At 51.9% G+C, this 12423-nt stretch overlaps 1 protein-coding gene and 1 pseudogene across 3 annotated transcripts in view; both read left to right on the plus strand.

The window, feature by feature from the left end:
• Positions 1-12423, plus strand: part of RFX2 (regulatory factor X2) — a 97801-nt gene that overhangs the window by 35640 nt on the left and 49738 nt on the right. Inside the window, exon 1 of one of the 3 annotated variants that reach the window (XM_038567610.1) lies at positions 671-689. The exons of the other annotated variants lie outside the window; for them this stretch is intronic. The gene's annotated coding sequence lies outside the window, so the exon portion shown is untranslated. Of the gene's footprint in view, positions 1-670; positions 690-12423 lie in introns of those variants that run through there. 3 annotated transcript variants of the gene reach the window in all.
• On the plus strand, positions 5805-11247 carry LOC102157381 (annotated as a pseudogene).

Below are 12423 nucleotides of genomic sequence, written 5' to 3' on the forward strand. Positions count from 1 at the left end.
CTTTTTTGATCTAACTCCTCGTGTTTGCAAAATCATTACCTGGCCACCCTGCTTCTCCAGCGCTTTCCAGCCTGATGTTTCCATTGCGGCCGCTGGAGCATTTCAGAAAAGCCAGGACTTGAACCCAGCGGGCCACACATGACACTATTCACACAGAAGCCTGGCTGGTGATGGAAACTGCACCCAGAGCCTTCTGGTTCTTTGCTATTCTCTGCTACTCCTGTTAAGAAGTCGGGTACTCAGGTGACCCTCCGGGGGACGAGCAGAGCAGGCTTCCTGGGGCAGCAGGTGTGTTCCCACTGGCAGCAGCGGAGCCCTTCACCCCGTGGATGGGCACCTCGCAGCCCCCGGGTGGATTTTGCTCAAAACAGGGTCACTCCCCACCTCCTCCTCAGCGAGCCAGAGATAGCGACTGTTTACCAGGGCTCGTTGCTTGGGTAAACACTGCCCCTGAACTTCATTCAAAGCTGGTGACACATTTCTTTCCCAGTTCTCTGCACCGCCCTTCCCGCCCCGCCCACCAGCAAGGGCTATAAATTGGGAAATGTTAGTCAGTGCAGGTTTTTGGTGGGGGACTTGATCCTGCCTTGTTCGTCTCGAATGCAATCTGTGTGACTAAGGCAGCAGCAACCGCAGAAGTGCCGCCTGTATCAGAGCACAGCGCCCGTGGTCAGTCAGACAGCTCCGTGGTGAGATTCGCTTTAGTTGTACCGATTGGTGGTTTTTTTTTTTTATTTTTATTTTTATTTTTTTTAAGGGCAGTTCACTCTGTAGCCGAGTGCCCCGAGAAAATGTCCGCTGCACTTTGGTGCCAGCTCTCCAGCTAACGCCAAAACTTATGATGGGATGTCACTGGTGTTCTAGAACAAACAAAAGCAAGTCATAGATTTATATATATATATGGCCAGCTCGTTAGTCACCCGCCCTATCAGATGCAATAATTAAGCTCCAGTTACGTCAAGTGTTAGTGGAATCAAAATGAGTAAGTTCTGACTTACACAAAGATTCCCCAGAAGATTAATGGGAATACAGGATTCCTCCTGTAACCTGTAGCAGCAGGATAGCTGGAGTTCAGTTTGCACTGAGAAAGATCGGCCCTTCCAAAGAAAACGCTACTCCGCATTCCAGAAAATTAGTTTATACCCAGTCCCAGTTTAGGCAAGTCATTTTGCAGGAACTGTAACCTCATTTAAAAATGTTCTTTTAAGTGGATCACTTCAAAAATTTCCCCTTGGAGATACCTCCCCCACATCAGGCCTTGCAGCTTGGGTCCCTTAACATCTTAGAGATTAGAGACCCAAAGCGCTTAACATCTTTGGGTCCCTTCGCCCCGCTGGGCTGCCTGGATGTGTAAGGGCCCCTCCAGTGCTGCCATGTTAGGTGAGGTTCCTGCTTTTCAGCTCGGTCGTTTCTCTGCTTTTGCAACTCTGTGAAGTTAAGGGTGACCGGAGAGGAGTAGGGGGGTCAGTTGGAAAGGCCCCGGGTGTGATGTTGACAGCAGGAGAAAAGCCAGCCGCTTGGCCTGAGCCAGTCACGGAGGTGCTGCCCGTCGCTGGTGCTTATTGGCCATTTCTGGGAGCCGGAAGTGTCCTTGTCACCAGGCAGCACCGTCCAGGGCGGGGTGGGGACAGCAAGCTCCAGCAAGCTTCTGCCCTGGAAGAGGGAGCTTCTGGCCACCTTGGTCCCCTGGTCCCCTGGTCCCCGCCTTGCTCCTTCTCCCTCAGGCTGTAGGGGGCGCTCTGAAGGCTTGGTTTTCTTGAGGACCGGCTGGTCCAGGAGCCAATGGTGCACAACTGGGAGGCAGGAAGCAGAACTGAGGGCAGCGAGCGGAGAACGGATGGCTTGGTTAGTCTAGAAATACCAGGCATAGCAAGACCGTGGTTCTAGATGAGTGGTTCTCAAAGGGGTGACTCTGACCCTCAGGGAACACTGGTGGTGTCATTTTGGGTTGTCTTGACTGACAGTGGGTGCTGCAGTCATGGAGTGGGTGGGGGGGCAGGGATGCCTCTCCACCCCCCACAGTGCCCCGGACAGCCCCCAGAGAACATTCTGGCCCCAAATGTCTGGAGCGGGGGAGGGGGAGAATGGTGGCTCAGAGCAGGGCTTCTCAAGCTCTGTGTGCATTATAGTTCATGAGCAGTTCCAGAAAAGGCAAAGCAGTGCCTCTCACCCATTGACCTTGTCCCCTTGAGGACATTTGTTTTTCACAACTGGGAGTGCTCCTGGTATCAAGTAGAGGGAAGCCAAGACACTGCTGAGCGTGTCCCCCCACACAGGGCCACGGAAGGCCCCCCCACGGCCAAAAATGATGCAGCTCCAGTGACCACAGTGCTGAGGCCGGGGAGCCTATGCTAGGTGACTTGATGGCAGGTTTTAATCGCTGTGCACAGTGTGACTTGGGGCCACTCTGAAGCTGCTGGCGGCGGCTCCCCACCCCCAGAACCCTTCTGCTGTAGCTGTCATGGGGGTAGGGGGGACTCTGAGGTCCTCACCACACTCCACACTAGCCTCAGCCCTGCTCTCCAGGGTCACATTTATCCCAGCCTGGCAGGCGCCGTCAGCCCTGTCCTCACCATTGCTGTGGTGCCCGCGGGGACACCAGCCCCAGCCTCCGGTGGCCCTCCATGCCAGAATGGCCACCACCCACCTCGCCACTGCCACTTGGGACCCCTGTAGCCACGCTGGCCGCCCTCGATTCTGCAGAGATGTGTATTTGGTGGAGGCAGCACAGAGTGGTGGCCCACACAGCCCATGGTCCCGCAGGCCTGGGCTCGGACCCCGCACACTGCAAGCCATTTGGATTGAACTGGGGGTGCCTGAGGGGTCAGGTGACCATCCCGCCTAAGCACTGTGACCGAAGTGAGAGGAAGCCTGGCTTTCTCCATGGAGGGCCAGCAGAAGTGTATGCAAAGCGGAGGCAGGATGGGGCGGGCTGGAGGACCGAGCATGCCCGAGCGGATGGGGAGCGGGGGCCGAGGAGCTCGTGAGGTTGGAAGAGAGAGTGTGCCCAGCTGGGCAGGGGAGCACCCCGGGGTGCTCCCTACTGAGATCCACTCTGCTTTCTAGGCGCTCATGGGGAAAGATGGAGGGAGGTGGTCGTCAGGGCCGTTATCAACAAATCCCTTCTGGTTACCGAGGGGCATGGAGCCACTTCTCCACTTGAACCTGATAGGAAGGGCCCCACGTACGTGTGCAGCCCGGACCCGTCTGATTCTTGCACTTGGACCATTTCAGTTAGTTCACAGCTCCAGTCACAGAAGCTCAATTATGCAGAACTTGCTCCTGATAGTATGGAGTCCTCTCTCCTTGGGGTGGAGGGGCCACTTCCCTGGGAAGGAGACGACGGGGCCCGTGTGTGCTACACACGGTGGGGAGACTCGGGAGTCTTACACGTTGGGGCCTCCTTGCCTTAAAGGAAGAAGACCCAGTTCAAATCCAGTTCTGCCGCTTCAGGCTGTGTGGCCTCAGGCTCCCGCTTGACCTCTCTGAGCCTCAGTCTGTCTGTCGTTGTTTCTAAAATGAGGGTGGCCAGCTCAGTCGGCAGGGCATTCGCCTCTTGAGTTGTGAGTTCGAGCCCCACGTTGCGGGAAGAGATGACTCAGAGATGACTTAAATAAACAAAATTTTCAAAATAAAAGCAAAACGAGGATGATAAGGGCATCGCTTCCTGAAGCGTTACGTAAGATCACACGCATTTACTACTTTGCCCAGAGTCTGGGGTACAATTAACGCTGCCCTGCATCGCTGGCTTGTGCCACTGCAGATGTCCAGGGGGGCCCTCGCTCCCCTCACTCCTTCCCACTAGGTCACATTTTATTTATCAGGCACCCGCCGGGGTCCAGGCTCGGGGCGGGCACCCCCACCCCATCATTGAGCTTCATCTTCCCCACCCCTTCATCAGATAAGGAAACTGAGGCCACCACAGCGAGTGACAGCCCTAAGATCTGAACTCGGTAGTCTGAGGCCACAGTCTGTGCCCATACGGTGTGCCCACCGCCTTCGTATTTGTTCCAAACTTGTAGCCTTAGCCTTACGTATGTGATGAAGGCTGCTGTGTCTTTTCTGTGATGGAGCTAAGACGCAACAGCAGGCTGGGAAGTAGGGAGAGAGCCAGGTGACTGTTCCTGGGGTGTGGTCCACAGAGCAGGGCCCTCAGGCTAGCTCTGAGCAGACAGTCTTCATGTCAGAAGGTCTGGGTCATCCAGACCAGGCTGAGCTGCCTCGTGAGCGTGAAGGGCACGCCTGGAACCATCTGGTAACGATACTCAACCTTCCCAAGGGACCACATAGGCCCTTGACACCAGAAGGTCCCAGATGCCCGGTAGTCCTTGATGTAGAACATGCAGCGCCGCTCTGGAGGCAGACCCAGAACTTCCAGAACAAGAGGAGGAGGCAGGGGTTCCACTAGGTCCCTGGGAGGTGGTCCCCAGTGGAGCCATCAGGGCTGGGTCCCTGGTTAGACATGGCCTTGAGGCCTAGGGAGATGCCCCATGACTCGAACTAGTCCAGTGGTTAGGAAACACTGAAGAAGCAGCAGGTTTGGGGGAGAGAGGTTCCCTTTGGGATTTGTTAGAGACCAAGTCTGGTGGCATTTAAGTGATTACTGAGAAGTGGTGGAATCGGGTTGCCTGCCAAAAACATATTTGCTGGGTGAAAATGTCAGTGAAGGCTGGGTGAGTTGTTTTTTAAGATTTTATTTATTCATGAGAGACACAGAAAGAGAGGCAGAGACACAGGCAGAGGGAGAAGCAGGCTCCCTGCAGGGAGCCCGATGAGGGACTCGATCCCAGGACCCGGGATCACGCCCTGGGCCGAAGGCAGACACTCAACCACTGAGCCACCCAGGGATGCGTGAGTTTTTTAATTCACGTTCTCCCCCCTGAATTAAGTGGCAACTAAAATCAGACCACCAGACCACATGTGAGCGGAGGTAACCATAACCTTAGTTCGGACAATTTTTATATTAATAGTCAAATCCTGTCTCTTTAAGAGGAAAGTAAGTGGGTGCTGCCCCATTGCCACGGGGAAAGACCGCTGTCCTTGGAGATCCGAGTAGCCTTCAGGGTCCCCACCCCCTGCGCCCCCTAGAGCCCTGCAGATGGCCAACTTGAAGGGCTCGGGCCTGCTCCTCTGCTGGACAGTGAGCGAATGTTTGGCCCCTGAGCAGAAAACAGGAACAGAAGCCCAGTTCTTACCAACAGAAAAAGGAATTTGAATTCTGTCGATACTTTATTCCAGAGTAGTTCAGAGCCAGCTCTGATCCTTCAAAGTTCGTTGCTGCAAAAGAAAAAAAAAAAAGAAAAGAAAACTGAGGGCATAACAGGGCACCCAGACGGTTTAGGCAAAGGGGGAGTCATGGGCCGCCCTTGCTGGAAGTTGAGGCTCGGCTCCCAGAAACAGTGGGAAGCCTTTTCTTCCTGTTCCTCACCTGGTGGCCCATCCCTTTTTCTCAAGGCCAGCTCCTTTCTCAGACACTGCCCTTGGCTTAGAGGGTGGCTCTCTATCGGGGCGATCCTGTCCCCCAGGGCACATTCACGAGGTCTGGAGACTCCGGGCAGAGGGAGGTTCCTGGTGTGCAGTGGGTGGGGGCCAGGGTTGCTGATCAGCACCCCACAGTGCCCAGGATGCACCCCCCCACCCAGAGAACAGCCTGGCCCGATGTTAGCAGGGCCCGGGGCTGGGAGCCCCGCTTGTGGCCGCTGGTGGGTGCCTTAGCAGTGATCCGAGAGCAAGAGAGGATGTGGTTTGTACCATCGCGGAGCGTTAATGAATGCACTTTTCAGCAAGGAGGAGACGGACTTTAAGTTCTCCAAACCTACGAGGGAGGGTTGGGTGGTCTGGGTGCCTGGAGCTGAGCTGGGCTGTCGTGGGGGCCCAGCCCTTGCCCCAGGCCCCAGGCCCACGGGTGTCATGCGGACAGAACCTAAAGCTCACATCGCTGGCTCCTTAGACCTTGCACTCAAACGGGATGGGATCCAAGAGAAGCGAGTGGACACGATCTCCCTTGTCACCGTCATGCCACTCCGAGTGTCAACACAAGCGTCGGGGCAGAAGCCGGGGTCTGAAACAACCCGTACCCTTTGAGAGCCTTCTGGACTTGTCGCTTCTTGTTCACAGGGTGTGGGGTGGGGGGACGACAACACACGGACAGGAATTGCTTTCTCAGGGGCCAAGGGAGCCTGGTGCCATCCAGCTGCCGCCACGTGAGCTTGAGGTGTCTCCCCCAAAAGGAAAAGGCAAAGGCCCAGGGTCTCCCCGAAGGGGAAGTTAACTGACCAATCAGAAGGAGGGAAACGGAAAACTGCTGCTCTTGCTCTTTGCCTGTCCCCCGACACAAGATGTTTTCTAATCCCGCGGGGCCTACGTAAGGCAGGTGACCCCTCTGCCAGGCCCAGGGCGGAACAGGAATAGAAAGGAGATTGCTTCAGGTCGCGGTGAGTCAGCGCGGGCCAGGAGCAGGGCCCAGAAGTGCCCTCAGCTTTTTCTGCGTTTCCTTTCCTGTCATTACTGGTTACTAGGCAACCGGAGTATTTTTCCTGTAAACAGAAGCCTCTTCCCTTTGTGCCCGGGGGCAGATCCATTCATTGGGCCAGGCCCGCACAATCCAGGCTGCTGTGCCCTGGTCCCCGCTGGTCCCCGTTGCCCCTCACTGACGCTCGCACAGGCTCCCCCTGCTGAGTGTCCCCGGCAGCGTCCCCAGGTCGGATGTGCCTTTTCCGAGGTCTGGAGAGGCCACTTCGTTCCTCAAGCGTGTCTTCATCTGGGACCAGATGGCCAATGAAACCAGCTCGGCTTACAGACAACACACTGGGTGCATTTCTGAGCCGCAGGGAGCGTGGGGCCAACCTCACAAGCTGGGCAGTGGCTCATATCCGAGAAAGAATGCTCAGGCCCAGGCCTTGGGCAGAAAAACAGGAGAGAGGACAAGTGAAGCTGATAGAGCAGGCAGGGATGACAGCCACTGAAAGATTTCCAGTTCCTGTTGCAAGTTCAAGGTGAGAGCAGAAGCGCAGACCCGCACTCGTACCTGCGAGGGTGTGTCCCCGGGTCTCCAGTGACTGTCATCCCTGAGGAGCCTGACCAGCTGCGCAGAGAAGAGGAAAAGCAGAATTTAGCGATTCCCAAACTTCACGCTGAATGTGACTGCTTGGTGCCCTGTCGGTGGGGCCAGCCCCCGGGCCTCCCCGCTGCTGCCCCTGTGCTGCGGGGTGTGGGGGTCCCTCGGATCCAGCCTCACACCTTCTGGAAGGACTACCTGACCTACTGCTCTCATCTCCAAGGGCTGCTAACATGGCAAACCAGAGCATGTGGAGAAAGGCAGTGATGAAATATGCGTGCACTTCTTCTTTTGGGCTGAAAATTGATTGCCCGGTGGTTTTTCATTTAATTTTTTAATGTGGAAAATTCGCACATCTACAAAATCAACACACAGTATAATGAACCGGGTGCAGCTATCACCAGACTGTATACTTATCATCACTCTGCCGTTCTGGTGCCATTTAAACCCACAACCCCCGTCCTCCACTCCGTTATTATATTTTTACAGGGTTTTTCAGGTTAAAATTTACATACTATAAATGCAAAAATCTTGACTGTCTAATATTGACAAATGGGTGTTCTGTGTGATGCACACCCTGTTTCATGGTGAATGTGTCCATCCACCTCCCTGGAAAGTTGCCTGCTGCCTACACTGATCTGATTTTTCTTTAATTTTAATTTATATATATTTTTAAAGATTTTATTTATTTATTCGTGAGAGACACATGGAGAGGGGCAGGGACACAGGCAGAAGGAGAAGCAGGGACACTGAGACGGCCGGCAGACTCGCGCTTGGCCCCAAAGCAAGCAGATCTCTGGGTGGCACCTGCGTCGTTTCAGGCAAGCACACGGACCGTGGAGAGGAATGGGCTCTTTTCATGTTTGATCCGCACATTGGAGTTGGCCTTAAACAAAACAAACAACTTTAAAGAATTAAACCAAGGCTTAGCCTTAAGAAGCTCAGTGGAATGATGAGCTGGTGTTGACCATGGCCAACACTGCGTAGTCTGCATGGTGTAAAACGAAGGCCATGGCTAATCCTCCTTCCCCCTTCACAAAAGTTAATTAAATTGTCCTGCTTTTATGTCAAAACAAAAACAAAAACAAAAACAAAACACTGCGGGGGGCCTGATGGGGGACTCTATCCCGGGACCCCGGGATCACGTGCTGAGCCAAAGGCAGATGCTCAACTACTGTCACCCAGGCATCCCCTGATTTGTGTTCTTGAAGTCTTTTAATGAACAGAAGTTTTTAGCTTTCACAAATTAATCAAGTTCTTCTTGTCATACTTATTACTTTCTGCATTCTAAGAAACTTGCCTATATTTGCCCTATGTTTTCTCTTAGAAGTTTTATAGTTTTAGCTTTTATGCATGTCTATGATCAAATTAAAAGTCATTTTGGTGTGTGATATAGGATAGGAATAAAAGTTCATTTGTGTGCAGGCTGGGCGGTCTGGCTGTGGCTGCCGGGGGTCGTGCCTAGGCCCCCGAGAGCAGCCGCAGGGCCGATGGATGTGCACCCGACGGGGGATTGTGGGGATTAGAAATGGCATGAGCAGGGCCTAACATGGAGCCGATATGCAGTGTTGGAGAAAAAATTACTCATATGCTCGTTAAAGACTCACTGGCTCTCATTCCCTCTCTAATGCACCTGTGAGAGCCTCAGTGAAGATTTAGTCCTCCCCAGAGACGAGTCCATCCCGGAAACACTTCACCTAAAAGGACTTGCCAAGCCGGAGGATGCCTGTCGAGCTGGGGCGCCACCTGCTCCTGCTGCCGCCACTGTCGAAGGTCGAGGACTCCCCATTCTCAGACCAGATGCGGCCTCTCGAGGGGAACTCTCTAGCCCCGAGACTGCACACCAGCTTTTCAGGCAGTTTCGTTAGCAGGTGCTGGAGACAACTCTGGAAGCTCTGATTCCAGTGGCTGCAGCCAGAGGTTCCCACCAAGGAGCAGATCCATGAGATCCTCATGTTGGGGCAGTTCCTGACCATCCTGCCCGGGCAGATCCAGATGTGGGTGCGGAAACAGCATCCAGGCAGCGGAGAGGAGGCAGTGACCCTCGTGGCGAGCTTGAAGGGAGACCCCCAGAGGCTGTGACAGTGGATCAGCAGCATCCAGTTTCCAGGACAGGAAATCTTATCAGAGAAGATGGAATCTCCAAGTCACCAAGTAGGGGGAGTGAAGCACCATCCGGAAGTCATGTCCAGAGCTGGGACTTCAGGATGAGTCCTGAGGCCCCTGGAGCCACCGGGCCCTACAGTGAAAGAGGAGGGTGACGTGGAACAAGAATTAGCGATGGCTGCTGCCCCGCCTCCCGCCCTACAGGAGGAAAGGCTCCTCAGACACCAGGACTTCCGAGCCTCTTTTCTCCAAGCAGGGGCAGCAGAGGCACCTGGATTCCACTCAGAAGGAGCAGGACTGGGATCTCATGCTGGAGACCTACAGGAAAACAGTCTCAGGAGGCATTTCCAATTCCAAGTCTGATCTAACTAATTCAGCAGAGTATGGGGAAGAGTTGGCGGGACTGCACCTTTATGTCACTCAGAAGATCCCAAGACCCACCTGCATAGGAGACAGGCAAGAGAATGACAAGGAGAAAGTGAATTTGGAAATTTGTAGGGGCCAGGAAGCTTCTGATGTCTCCTGTCAAGCGTCAGGAGAGGCACCTTCGCGGCTTCCTTGGGTGGCCGCCTCAGTGAGGATGAACCAAGATACTTTGGAGAAGGGGACGTCTCCCTGAGGCTCCAGAAAACCTTCAGGGTAAGTGGCCAGCGGGCCAGCTCTCCCCCCAAGGAAGGAATTCTGGGAACCAGCATTTGGCCAATCCCCATCCAGAAGAACCGTCCCTATTGTGGCCAGAGGAGAAGAGAGAGACCTCTCCGAAACGGCTGCCGAGGGTCCCCATGGTCCAGAAACTCCCCACTTACAGGGAGTGTGGGAAAGCATTTTACAGGAATTCTCAGCTTGTTTTTCACCAAAGAACTCACACTGGAGAGACGGAGAGACGTACTTTCAGTGCCCCACCTGCAAAAAAGCCTTTCTGCAGAGTTCAGACTTTATGAAGCATCAGAGGATCCACTCGGGAGAGAAGCCTTGTAAATGTGATTACTGTGGGAAAGGCTTTAGCGACTTCTCAGGATTGCGTCACCATGAGAAGATCCACACGGGAAAGAAACCGTATAAATGTCCCATCTGTGAGAAGAGGGTTTTTGTGTGTGTGTGTGTGTGTGTGTGTGTGTGTGTGTGTTTTAAGATTTTATTTATTCATGAGAGACAGAGAGAGAGGCAGAGACACAGGAAGAAGGAGAAGCAGGCTCCTCACAGGGAGCCTGATGTGGGACTCGATCCCAGGATCACACCCTGAGCTGAAGGCAGATGCTCAATTGCTGAGCTACCCAGGTGTCCCCGTGAGAAGAGTTTTATTCAAAGATCAAACTTTAATCGGCATCAGAGAGTTCACACAGGAGAGAAAACATATAAGTGTTCCTGCTGCAGGAAGAGTTTCAGCTGGAGCTCGAGCTTTGATAAACACCAAAGATCCCATTTAGGAAAGAAGCCCTTTCCATAGTCAGGCTCCCATAGCCCAGTTCTGGCTCTGGGCCCTTTAAAAATACTTTATACCATCTGGAGAAATTGCATCTCTTAAAGACCAGCCCTGTTCTCTCTCTCTCTCTCTCTCTCTCTCTCTCTCTCAATCTCTCTGTCTCTGTCTCTGTCTCTGTCTCTCTCTCTCTCTCTCTCTCTCGGATTAGAGAGGAGAGTTACCTGAACACGGCACGGCGTTGGACTGGGAGGACATGTTGGCCTCTGGGTTGGATTTTGTGTTGGTTTAATTTTTCTGCATCAGGAGAAAGAATAGTCTTCATCTTCCAGCTCGTCTCTTGTTTCGGATCCCTTGCGGAAAAAAACATATCACTTGGAGATCCTGTTTTACAGGTGCTGTCTGGGAAGAGTTGAACTGGATCAGCTGCAGTTGCTGCTCATGGGAGGGACCTCAGATCAGGGCTTCAGGATGGGGGTTCTGATACAGAAAGGGCAGCGGAGAGGCCCAGTGAGGTGGCACGTGCTTTTTGTCAGACGGGTGCAAAATTAACTTCAAGTGTCTCTCGTTCTAACTTCTTAAATTAAAAAAAAAAAATCATTTGTTTGTTTCTTCCCATATGGGTATATCATTTGTTTAAACAACTTTCCTGGGAATCCCTGGGTAGCTCAGCGGTTTGGCGCCTGCCTTTGGCTCAGGGCGTGATCCTGAAGTCCTGGGATCAAGTTCCACATCGGGCTCCCTGCATGGAGCCTGCTTCTCCTTCTGCCTGTGTCTCTGTGTGTCTCTCATGAATAAATAAATAAAATCTTAAAAAAAATAAACAACTTTCCTTTCTCTGTTGAATTGTTTTGACAACTTTGTCAAAAATCATTTGAAGAGGAATGGAGTTGAAACTTCGTTAGGAAAAAAAAAGTTGAAAATTAGTTATTATTAGTTTTATTAGTTATTCATTATTAATTACTAGTTTTATTAATTAGTTTTATATTGCTGGATTTGATTTGTTAATCTTCTGTATCATTTTTGCGTATGTGATCATGAGAAATATTGATCCTAATACTAATGTCTTCATCAAATTTTGCTTAGGGTTTTGATGACCTTCTAAAATGAGTGTATTTTCCAATGGAATTTGTGTATTAATTCCTTTTTCAGTGTTTTATTTCAGTTTCATTTCAGTTTTAACAGTGAGAGTTTCTGTGTCTGAAGTTTTCTTTGTAAAGAGGCTTTCAATAACATATGCAGTTTGTTGGATATGGCATTCACATTTTCTATTTCCTCTTGTGTCGGTTTTGGTATGTTGTGTTTTTCCAAAAAAAAAAAAAAAATCATTTGATCTAAGTTGGTGAGTTTATTGGCTAAGGTTGTTCATGATACTTCTTTTTTTTAAGATTATTTATTTATTTATTCATATAGACACAGAGAGAGAGAGAGAGGCAGAGACACAGGCAGAGGGAGAAGCAGGCTCCATGCAGAGAGTCTGATGTGGGACTTGATCCAGGGTCTCCAGGATCACGCCCTGGTCTGCAGGTGGCGCTAAACCGCTGCGCCACCGGGGCTGCCCATGACACTTCTTTATGATTGTGGTTTCTATAAGATTTTTAGTGGTATATCTCATTTCATTCTTTTTATATTGGCAATTTGGGGTTTGTCTTCTTTTATCAGTCTTTTTTTGCTTATCAGTCTTTTATGGGAAGTTGTCAGTCTTTTTTTCCAAGACTTTGTCTTTTTTAGAGCAGTTTTAGGTTCACAGCAAAATTGAAAAGAAGTTGCAGAGGTTTTCCATGTACTCTCTGCCCTCACTCATGCCTAGTCTCCCCCTTTATCAACGTTCCCCACCAGA

This window comes from Canis lupus, chromosome 20, assembly GCF_011100685.1.
Source record: "Canis lupus familiaris isolate Mischka breed German Shepherd chromosome 20, alternate assembly UU_Cfam_GSD_1.0, whole genome shotgun sequence".
NCBI lineage: Eukaryota > Metazoa > Chordata > Mammalia > Carnivora > Canidae > Canis > Canis lupus.